This window comes from Xyrauchen texanus, chromosome 41, assembly GCF_025860055.1.
Source record: "Xyrauchen texanus isolate HMW12.3.18 chromosome 41, RBS_HiC_50CHRs, whole genome shotgun sequence".
NCBI lineage: Eukaryota > Metazoa > Chordata > Actinopteri > Cypriniformes > Catostomidae > Xyrauchen > Xyrauchen texanus.
In genome coordinates, this window is record NC_068316.1 from 19,124,925 (window position 1) to 19,137,878 (window position 12,954).

Below are 12,954 nucleotides of genomic sequence, written 5' to 3' on the forward strand. Positions count from 1 at the left end.
CTTTGTATTGTAAATGTCTCTCTATGCCGTATTCAATCATTGCTTGTATTTTTTTATTGCTTACTTGCTTATTGTTTTGCTGGCTGGTGGACACAAAGGAAGTTTTTAGAATGTCAGAGTTGCCATCCTGCTTTAGACAGATGAAGCTAATCCTAAATCAATTCATGAGTAAATCTTTTACCAAAAAGTTCCCCAATGGTACTGACAGACATCAATCCCAGATTGCAATATATCTGTTATTCTAGGGGAGCCAGTGGCACAGTGACGCAATCTGCCACAAAGATTTGTGCTCTAAATGCATTGATGAAGCATAACATTTTGTTTTCGTTCATGCAGATCCACAAATACACACACTCTCAGCAAACATACTGTTGTATGGAGCAGTTCATATAAACTTGAATTCAATTACAAAAGCTTTGTCATTGGAAATTATAGAAAAAAACATTTATTTTTATATTCTGCAGAAGTAACAATCCTAAAACCTAGTTTGATTCTAATAAATTAGGTCACAAAGAAAGTAGTCTTACTATTGATGTTTGGGACTTGCAGATGCATGTAGGTCTAAGTAATAAATGGTCTGAAGTTGTTATTTATGAGCTATCTTAGATACAAGACATATTAAATGGTCATCCAAGCTTTGATATTCAAAGTTATCCTGCTTAAAACTCTCTTGAGATACGGTATGCACTCATTTGCAATACATAAGACTCTGTTGTCTCGATGACATCACAGTTAATGCAATAAATGCATATAACTTGACCTGGATGCTAGTCAGTAAAACCTAAATACAGTCTACTTTAATTAACACAAAATAAATTATTTTAAATCAAAAGCAACTAAGATTTTCTTTGTGAAAACAGTACAAAATATCTCCTTGTGTCATGATGACATTAACCTAATTCAGCTTGATTCCTTTTACTTTATGGATGGAACACTACCATCATGAATAGGCCCTGCAGATATCCCGTAATCTTTCCAACTCAATATTTCAATATTTCCTTCGACCGTTCAGGGAAATAAATATTGTCATTACAGCTTTGAAAATCCAGTTTATACTTTTAATAGCCAACATGCCCTTCAATTCAGACAATAACAGTCTACAAGCCTAAAGTCTTGTGGACAGTAGCATGCTATTTTCTGTTAACTTTAATATTGCTGTTCCACTGGGGAAGATACGGTTATTTTATTATCTATATTTTGCTTTTTTCCAAGGACAGATTCTGATGGTTATTAATAATGTGGTCACCAAAGGAAAGCCTGGACATTGTGTCTGGGTCAAAAAAGTTGATTTCAGATGCCTCGCCAGGGCAACTTCTAAAAAGCCTGGCACAATTCTGCTATGGCAAAAGAGAATATAATGGACATGTTTCCTTGGCTCGTCTTTGGTGCTGCCCGAGTCAGTATATTTTCCCAATTAGCTAGGGTAGGAGTTGGGAATAAAAAGATAGATAATATGATGTTCTTGATCTGTGATATTGCTGCTTACATTGCATGATGGTCTTGAGCTGTGATATTGCTGCTTACGTTGCATGATGTTCTTGGTCTGTGATATTGCTGCTTACATTGCATGATGTTCTTGAGCTGTGATATTGCTGCTTACATTGCTTGATGTTCTTGAGCTGTGATATTGCTGCTTACATTGCATGATGGTCTTGAGCTGTGATATTGCTGCTTACATTGCATGATGGTCTTGATCTGTGATATTGCTGCTTACATTGCATGATGTTCTTGATCTGTGATATTGCTGCTTACATTGCATGATGTTCTTGAGCTGTGATATTGCTGCTTACATTGCTTGATGTTCTTGAGCTGTGATATTGCTGCTTACATTGCATGATGGTCTTGATCTGTGATATTGCTGCTTACATTGCATGATGGTCTTGAGCTGTGATACTGCTGCTTACATTGCATGATGGTCTTGAGCTGTGATATTGCTGCTTACATTGCGTGATGTTCTTGAGCTGTGATATTGCTGCTTACATTGCGTGATATTCTTGAGCTGTGATATTGCTGCTTACATTGCGTGATGTTCTTGAGCTGTGATATTGCTGCTTACATTGCGTGATGTTCTTGAGCTGTGATATTGCTGCTTACATTGCGTGATGTTCTTGAGCTGTGATATTGCTGCTTACATTGCGTGATGGTCTTGATCTGTGATATTGCTGTTTACATTGCGTGATGTTCTTGAGCTGTGATATTGCTGCTTACATTGCATGATGTTCTTGAGCTGTGACATTGCTGCTTACATTGCATGATATTTTTGAGCTGTGATATTGCTGCTTACATTGCGTGATGGTCTTGATCTGTGATATTGCTGCTTACATTGCGTGATGTTCTTGAGCTGTGACATTGCTGCTTACATTGCATGATATTTTTGAGCTGTGATATTGCTGCTTACATTGCATGATGTTCTTGAGCTGTGATATTGCTGCTTACATTGCGTGATGTTCTTGAGCTGTGATATTGCTGCTTACATTGCGTGATGTTCTTGAGCTGTGATATTGCTGCTTACATTGCGTGATGGTCTTGATCTGTGATATTGCTGCTTACATTGCGTGATGGTCTTGATCTGTGATATTGCTGCTTACATTGCGTGATGGTCTTGATCTGTGATATTGCTGCTTACATTGCGTGATGGTCTTGAGCTGTGATATTGCTGCTTACATTGCGTGATGGTCTTGATCTGTGATATTGCTGCTTACATTGCGTGATATTCTTGAGCTGTGATACTGCTGCTTACATTGCGTGATGTTCTTGAGCTGTGATATTGCTGCTTACATTGCATGATGTTCTTGAGTTGTGATATTGCTGCTTACATTGCTGGATGTTCTTGAGCTGTGAGATTGCTGCTTACATTGCATGATGGTCTTGAGCTGTGATATTGCTGCTTACATTGCGTGATGTTCTTGAGCTGTGATATTGCTGCTCACATTGCATGATGGTCTTGAGCTGTGATATTGCTGCTTACATTGCATGATGGTCTTGAGCTGTGATATTGCTGCTTACATTGCATGATGGTCTTGAGCTGTGATATTGCTGCTTACATTGCATGATGGTCTTGATCTGTGATATTGCTGCTTACATTGCATGATGGTCTTGAGCTGTGATATTGCTGCTTACATTGCATGATGGTCTTGAGCTGTGATATTGCTGCTTACATTGCATGATGGTCTTGAGCTGTGATGTTGCTGCTTACATTGCGTGATGGTCTTGATCTGTGATATTGCTGCTTACATTGCATTATGGTCTTGATCTGTGATATTGCTGCTTACATTGCATGATGGTCTTGAGCTGTGATATTGCTGCTTACGTTGCATGATATTGTTGAGCTGTGATATTGCTGCTTACATTGCATGATGTTCTTGAGCTGTGATATTGCTGCTTACATTGCATGATGTTCTTGAGCTGTGATATTGCTGCTTACATTGCGTGATGGTCTTGATCTGTGATATTGCTGCTTACATTGCATTATGGTCTTGATCTGTGATATTGCTGCTTACATTGCATGATGGTCTTGAGCTGTGATATTGCTGCTTACATTGCATGATGTTGTTGAGCTGTGATATTGCTGCTTACATTGCGTGATGGTCTTGATCTGTGATATTGCTGCTTACATTGCGTGATGTTCTTGAGCTGTGACATTGCTGCTTACATTGCATGATATTTTTGAGCTGTGATATTGCTGCTTACATTGCATGATGTTCTTGAGCTGTGATATTGCTGCTTACATTGCGTGATGTTCTTGAGCTGTGATATTGCTGCTTACATTGCGTGATGTTCTTGAGCTGTGATATTGCTGCTTACATTGCGTGATGGTCTTGATCTGTGATATTGCTGCTTACATTGCGTGATGGTCTTGATCTGTGATATTGCTGCTTACATTGCGTGATGGTCTTGATCTGTGATATTGCTGCTTACATTGCATGATGGTCTTGAGCTGTGATATTGCTGCTTACATTGCGTGATGGTCTTGATCTGTGATATTGCTGCTTACATTGCGTGATATTCTTGAGCTGTGATACTGCTGCTTACATTGCGTGATGTTCTTGAGCTGTGATATTGCTGCTTACATTGCATGATGTTCTTGAGCTGTGATGTTGCTGCTTACATTGCGTGATGGACTTGATCTGTGATATTGCTGCTTACATTGCATGATGGTCTTGAGCTGTGATGTTGCTGCTTACATTGCATGATGGTCTTGATCTGTGATATTGCTGCTTACATTGCTGGATGTTCTTGAGCTGTGAGATTGCTGCTTACATTGCATGATGGTCTTGAGCTGTGATATTGCTGCTTACATTGCATGATGGTCTTGAGCTGTGATATTGCTGCTTACATTGCATGATGGTCTTGAGCTGTGATATTGCTGCTTACATTGTATGATGGTCTTGAGCTGTGATATTGCTGCTTACATTGCATGATGGTCTTGAGCTGTGATATTGCTGCTTACATTGCATGATGGTCTTGAGCTGTGATATTGCTGCTTACATTGCATGATGGTCTTGAGCTGTGATGTTGCTGCTTACATTGCGTGATGGTCTTGATCTGTGATATTGCTGCTTACATTGCATTATGGTCTTGATCTGTGATATTGCTGCTTACATTGCATGATGGTCTTGAGCTGTGATATTGCTGCTTACATTGCATGATGTTGTTGAGCTGTGATATTGCTGCTTACATTGCATGATGTTCTTGAGCTGTGATATTGCTGCTTACATTGCATGATGTTCTTGAGCTGTGATATTGCTGCTTACATTGCGTGATGGTCTTGATCTGTGATATTGCTGCTTACATTGCATTATGGTCTTGATCTGTGATATTGCTGCTTACATTGCATGATGGTCTTGAGCTGTGATATTGCTGCTTACATTGCATGATGTTGTTGAGCTGTGATATTGCTGCTTACATTGCATGATGTTCTTGAGCTGTGATATTGCTGCTTACATTGCATAGGAGCTTGGTTTGCATTGCCCACTTCATAGTTTGTCATCCTTAAAGACCCCATGAAATCACTTCACGATCACAGTTTTCTTTCCTGTGATGATGTATTTCCTATTGCAAAAAGGACATTGGGATGGGATATATTGAAGGTCATGTTGCTTTTTAAAATTGCCAATTGACTTCTGTTACATTCAAAGCAATGAACCATAATTTGCTACTTTCCATTGCTTCTCAGAAGTAGTGGTAGTTGAGTCATCAGTATCATTGGTCCATTTTCCTGAAAGAGAAAGACTGTAAACACTTTTTAAATGTGTTTATCTTTTAAAAGTTATAGTATTTTTGTTTACTTTTAGGAGTACATTTGTAGATGACCTCCAAGCCAACAGACATGGGCTAAAAGCCACAAAACTCCCATTTTGATTTTGTGGGTTCTTTTAAATAAAAGGTGCAATATCTACCCAACCAGGCACAGTGAAGAAAATGAAGAGACTATTCACAAACTCATTTTGGCTTTGTTTGTGAGGTCTCAAGCCAAATGCATGGCAATGTAGCTGTGGTTTCTCTTGTTTATTAGGGTAGGAAAGTGTAAATACTAAAACCTTAAAGCAGTAAATAAACAGGAGGGCACTGAGTTCATGTATTTTCCCAGTGTGAATTAAATTAACACAATAATATTTTCCATCCAAGTCTCACAAGACTCTGGCATGAGAGTGTTTGGCAATTTGAGTGGAAGATAAATTTCTAATCTGTGTTTTTTTTAGCCATGGGAAATAAGAGCTGAATGATATGTTTAATCTTTTTGAATGATTTAGAACTGATTTCATGGGAGATATTAAATCCCTTTTCTCTGTAGAGTAACTTTTAAAAACTGCATCACCTGCACTTTCTGTATGGATCAAAACACTTTAAAAAATATAAATTCACAGTATGCCCTTCTCTTCAGACACTACTACTACACCACTGTGTATGACCACTGTTAATCATAAAACAAAAAGCCAAATCATACGGTGAAATTGCAAGCCTGATCTCATAATAAATGGCAACATTTTTGGACATTACACTTTGGTTGCATTTTCCCAGTGAAATGTCCAGAGCGGTGCACCAAAATCGAGTGAATGGTGTCGTAAACAGACTTGGTTTTTAAGGTGAATTTTAGAAGGATGTTTTAATGAATCTCCTTAAACATTAACCCAAACCTAATCGATATTGTTAAAAAAGATAAATTAAATGAACTAAGCTTTTCCTCACCCCAAATCAACCCATAATCTTAACCGATGAGATGTGGACAAAATAGACATCCTTAAACCTTAAACAACGCCTAAACCTGATACTTTGAAAACAAGTGTTTTAAAAGCAAATTCATCATTAAAAGCACATTTTCTGAAGCAACCATGTCATATCATGTTGCCTCGAGCGTCCTTGACTGGGCTCAAATCTCGGTCACCAAGTCCAAAGTCCAACACTCTATAAGGTGTGCTACCGCAAAATCTAATCACATTGGAATAAGTGAGTAAATGTAGGCTGTTCTGTAAAAATGTGTAATTGTTCAAATAATGTGTTAGAATAAAAGAGCTTCGTTATCATAACTTAGCCGTGTGTGTGATTAATAGTGTGAAAAATCCATGTTTATAAAGTCATAATCAGCAATAGTACACATGATTTGTGTGAAAATGAATAAAATGCAATGTTATTGTAGCGACTCTAGTGTTAATTTCACCAGGAAACTGCAGGGAAACATAAAACTCAGTTTGCAAAACAATTTGTGATTCTTTCATTCTTTGAGGTTGGAAAATGCACTAATATGATAAATTTACACCATTCATTCACACTAAAATGGTGTATTTCTCAATCAAAAACAGAGATTTTCGAAAATCCTTCTAGCACCACATACTTTGGAAAACGATGACATTAAGAATCAGAACTGAGAAACACACAACTGTTGAACCGGTTTTGACTTTGCTTGGAAACATTTTCGTTAGAGGAGCAAAAATAGACAAAAATCTGGCCATATTATGCAAGTCATTTCAGACTCTGAACAGTATTTTGTATGTGATATCGCTTAAATGTGTCATACCTCCCATATGCTATTTTTAAAGATGAAGTATGGCTCTTCTTTTTAAAGTAACTGAAGAATTAAAGTTCCCTATCTGTCGCTCACTAGACGTTGTGTCGATGAAGTGACACTAGGGGTCACTCTTGGGAGCCCGAGACCTCTGATCTTTGATAAAAGGCCAATGGGAATTGGCGAGTGGTATTTGCATGCCACTCCCCCGAATATACAGGTATAAAGGAGTTGGCGTGCGAACCGCTCATTCAGATTTTCTCTTCGGAGCCGAGAGGTTGATGTTCATTGAGCTGAATTCCAACGGCTTCCCATTCACCTCTGCTGGATTTCTGACAGCGCATTACAGCGGCCCCTGGGTGCTTCGGCAGAAAAAACTGAAAGAGTATATTCTAAAAGCATATTATCCTAAAATAATATATTCTAAAAGAGCGGCACACACGGAAATGTCTTTTTAAAGACTCGTCTTTTTAAAGATGCCTTTCCGTTTGTGTGTCATTCCTGGTTGCAGTCGTTATCTCTCGCCTTCCAATGGCCACTATCGCTGTGTTTGGGCGCTGCTCACGCGGAGACATTGTTCGTGGATGAGTCGTATCCTCTCTGCGAGAACATGACCATGGCAACATTGCGGTCGTGGCTTGCCTTCGTAAGAAAGCAAGCCACCCCAGCTGCTCCCCGCCTATGTCTTTCTACCTACGGGTATGAGTCCAGCGCCGCTAGCACTGGGGACGATTTGTGGACCTCAGTGGGACCACCTCCACCAAGTAAATGGACGACGCTCGAAGCTCCCGTACAGGGCCTGTAGGTTTTCTTTGTCCCTGACGGCCAAGGCCTATGGTGCCGCTGGACAAGCCATCTCCACCCTGCACGCCATGGCTCTCCTATAAGTCCACCAAGCCAAGGCACTCCAGGATTGATGCAGGAACTGTGCTCAGCGACCGACCTCACCCTCCGAGCGACAAAGGTCACGGCCCGGTCTCTCGGGTAGGCGATGTCCACCTTGTTGGTCCAGGACCACCTCCTTTGGCTCAACCTGGTTGAGATGAGAGAGGACGACAAGACACGGTTCTTTAACGCCCCCATTTCCCAGGCTGGCCTATTCAGCGACACCGTTGAGGACTTTGCCCAGCAGTTCTCGGCAGTGAGGCAATAGACGGAGGCGATCAAACACATCCTGTCCCAGCATGGCTCAAGATCCCATACCCCATCTGCTCATCACCAAGGGTGTCCTCCTGCGGCGACTGCACCGGCTCCACCACGGCCCGCCCCCATGGCCCCGCTCTGGGGTCGAGCCCCCCGCAGGAAGCAGACGCCACCCGTCTCGCGGCCGGCCGCCAAGAAGAAGACTTCGAAGCGCACCTGAGACAGGTGACCCAGGTACAAGGAGACCTGCTGTTCCAGAGCTGGTGAACAGACCACTCCATCCCATGGAGGAGAGCCAGGAGGAGAATCTTTTGTTTCATTTTCATTGTAGCTGCGGTACTCAAAAATTCAACAAAAGAGCAGTTTCCTCATTCCCTGGGTCCCATATCCGGTGTGCATGGCCGTCAATCTTAAAAATTCAATCTTTTATATTTTATCTAGATCAACCAACCAGTGGTTGTCTTGCTATTGCGATGTAATGAACACTCCTGTTCTAGATGTAGAACATAGGCTAAATTAGAAAACTATTCTAAACTACTCAAATTTATCATTGATATCGCCGACATCTCTATTTTCAGATAAACATCAAGATTGTTTTATCGCCCAGCCCTATTGATAACATTGCCTTAACCTCTCACATCAACCCAATAATCTCAGTGATAGATAGATAATTTACATGCTACATTATAGACACAAAGAATCTAGTAAGCAGAAATATGAAATTTACCTCGATATGTTTCTTCAAATTAGAGGCAGGATTAATGCTGATTTATGGCTTGAGCAAGATAAACTCATGACAAAATCATGCAATTGGCCTTTTTCACTGTGAAAATCACAGGTGCAGATGTGATATTAAGGTGTTGAACTGTGCTTGAGGCATCCTCCACATCCATAACAGTTGTCACCAAATCTACAGCTACCATTCAAGTTTTGTGAAGGATAACTGCACTAAAACAATTTCATGGGGTAAAATGAAAAGTTATCTGAAGTATTTTTGTAGTACAATCAACAATGTATTATATGATATCTTTGGTGCTCTGAACTTTGTGGATTTGTACACAAATATGCACTTTCTTGTAAGCTGCTATGGTAAGAATAAACCTGCCAAGAAAATGACTGTAAAAGTAAATGACATGGACACTTTTGACACGTGAGGGGTGGTGAAAGTGTTATGTGAGCAGCTGAAACAGACAAGTTTGTGTTGAGTAGACTCTGAGATGACAAGTGTGGCTTGTTGGAGTTTAGTTAAAGAATTAAACACTGGAAATTGAACAGTGGAAAATAGTTGGTTTTTAGTTTGCCAAAGCAATGGATTCGGCCCTGTCTGAGAAAACAGAGATCCTCAGTGTATATGTTACACCAGTACACCTTTCTGCCATCTGCCATGTACATTACAATGAATTATTGTTAATGCTTGTTAAGTATCACAACAATGGGATATTTCTAGCTGTTTATTAGCAGATTCACTTGGGTTTACAATAGTATCATACACCTAAACTTTTAGCTTTAGTTTGTCTCCAAGTCCAGTATAAACATCAGCACAATGTAATGCCGCATGCTTGGTGGCCTTCCTGCAAATATGTCATGGCTTAAATGACTTGATTAGCTGCAAGATATTACATTAGCATGCATATCTGTTTTACTGAAGAAAGTTTCTTCATTATGTACTGATGCTAAGATATCCTGAATTTAAATACACTGAACAGTATGAAAAAAAAATTGCCATGAGCTTGATGGATTACTAACAGGGGTGCTGTTCATCCTGTTCACTAGCTTCCCTCCTGGGCTATTTACATGAGTGTATATTGTTGATTTGATGCAGGCCCCCTCATGGCATTAGCATTAATAGTGGCTGATAGAGATCATAGTAATAGGCCCATGAAAGCCAGAACTCCCCTGCCAAATGCTGTGGTGAGCTAAGTCCACAAGTACAGGTTAGCCAAGAAACCATGGCTGACGTTATCTTTGGCTATAGCCCAATCAAACTGTATTTGTCTAGTAAGACCAAGAGCTCCTTAAATTGGAGCAAAATCAGCAATTTAGTGATTAAAATGTGTCTCTTGAAAGGTTATGGCATGAAAATCACTTTTCTAGGAATACAGTGGACTGCTTACCTTCAAACACAATTGTTTCAATATTTTCAGACAATATTAAATTTTTTAGTATTTAATTACTTAAAGATCTGTATAGATGTATCTGTACTATTTGTATAGATTTATATTTGCTTCTTTGTATATTCATACAGATAGTCAATTATTCAAAGGAATATTCTGGGTTCAATACAAATTAAGCTGTATTGACAGCATCAAATATCACCACCTACAGTGTTTTCCAGGGCTCTATTTTCGTAAGCGTGCAAGACCTTGCGCTACGTCTTATCCCATTTTCACGTGAGAGCTAATTCTAAGCGCAATTTTCATGCCAGCACAAATTGCAAGTGGGTGTGGGTGGGAGTGTTTGTGCTAACTGTGGGTGTATGCACGCAAACTGTGGGTGTAATGTATGGTAATGAAGTGGCGAAAAGCACACTTTGCTATTTTCTAATTTTACTAGGCTCTGTCTGTGACTCCTTTTTTAGAAATGTAATCTCTTTTTGAAGATCCTATTTAATGTACATGCACGCTTCCTTGACATTTTTCCAGCCTCAATTTCATCTGTGTGCTCTTTCAAACTGACTCTTCAATCAGTTCATTAACTGGATGTCTATTGATAGGGGATTGTGATTGGATAGTATAATCCAATCATGTACTTCAAATAACACAGTGTGATTTTATTGTTTTCACAAGCCATATCCTTGGCTTCCTTTGATTAGAATACTCACGTAACTGAGAAAGCAGCAGAGGCGATAGAGACATTTTTGGAGAGGGGAAATACAGGATAAAATGTAAATTTTTTCAGAATAAGTCAGAACACTACAAAAGTGCTTAAATAAGGACTGTCGTGAAAAAAAACTGATGATCGGCAACCCTACTTTTTCCAAACTATCAGTTAGGTTTATGTATTGGTTTAAGAGAATGATGTCTGTTTTGTTCACCTCATATTCATCTTTATGAACATTATCGATTAGGTTTAGGCATTAGTAAATATATCTGTTTTGTTCACCTCATTTAGATCACTATTGGTTAAGTTTAGGTTAAAGTTTTAGGTTTTTGGAAGTACATTTAACTTTTTTTTTTTACAAATTTTACTAAGATTCACCTTAAAAACCTTGTCTACTACAACACCATTTCACTCGCTTTTGGCGCACCCTGCTGGACATTTCACAAGGAATCTGCAGTGAAAAAGTGTAATGAAGCACGTAATTTAATTTTGTGGTATCAGGCTGGGTGTTGATTAGCAACTGAATGTTCTTCGTAATCAATAAGGACATAATGTTTAAAAATAGCATTATCCTAGAACCACCTGATTTGTTTGTTTTAAAATGTTCCTGTGTTTGAGCTTAACTGTCAGCAAGGAAACTACCCGTTAAAGAAAACGTTTTGGAATATTAACCTTTATTTTATTTATGAAACGATTGTCCTCATAGTTGTTGTCATATTTTACCTTCTGGGGACAAATCTGTCCTCAAACTATAACTAATTCTGTACACACACATACTGTAAAAATAACAGTTCTTACAAACTCTGTTTTGAATCATATTTGAAATGATGCACCATACTGTTATATAGCTCATACACAGTCCATTTATGACAAATTGAGCTTTGCATTAAAAGTGGACCCATGTGAGAGGAATGGCCAATGCATGGATTTTTATGATTCATTCCAGCTGTGCTGCAGCTCTGCTACTGCTACAGTATATGACTGAAAACCATGTGCCATGCGATATAATATAAACTAGATTTTCAACTCCTGTAATGACCATGTTAAGTTAGTAAACCCTTTAGTTGTAGCATTGTACATGCAAGGATATAAAAAAGGAACTGTATACACATAGTAAAGTCTGCCCACAGGAAATACGTCTGAACCACATAACCAGTTTATCCGTAAGTTTATCTACCTAGAACAGTAGTCTGACCGCTAAAAGAAAAGATTTAGACATCTTTATTGCTAAAAACATAGCTGGTACAGAAGAATGAATTTAAGAGCTTTAACAAAAATGCGTGCTCCACATTTCTGGTTATAAAACTTCTGGATAGACTTGCCCCATAGACTATTGTAAGTGCGTTACTGTAAATTATTTAAGTGTGCTCCAATGGTTGTGACCGATACTGTACCTCTCAAAAGGTCTGTAAACCTGGAGGTCATGGGAGAGAATGTAACAGGAAGTTAAAAAGTGTTGACATTGACGGTACACACTTCCTCTATTTGTAAGTAATACCATGCATTGTTCCCAAATATTATGAAATAACATCCCTTTTAATCTTTGCATTCAGCTTGATGTAGAGTTCACATTTGCATATGTTAGTATCTACCCAAAGCCTGAGATGGCCTAAGCCGCTATAAATCAAAGCTGCTGGACACTGATGGTCTTGGCATATTTGTGTAGCAAACTCATGAGTAGTCACAGGCTGGTGAGAGGAGACACAGAGACCCAACCAGAGCATGAGAGCTGAAACACTGGCTTGGCTAAAAGAAACCTCGCGACACAGAGACAAGCATTTGAGAAGAGGGGTGAAAAGACTGTCCATCACTCTAACAGGCACAAACACACATACTGAATCTCTCAAAAAAGACAACTTAAATATTTAAGTTGTACTTCAATACTGAAACAAGGTGAGGTTAATTTAGTCCTATAATGGCTGTATTTGAAACATCCTTCCTGCTTACTTTTAGGGAGGAGCCAATTCATGCCCAGCCCAACAAAAGAG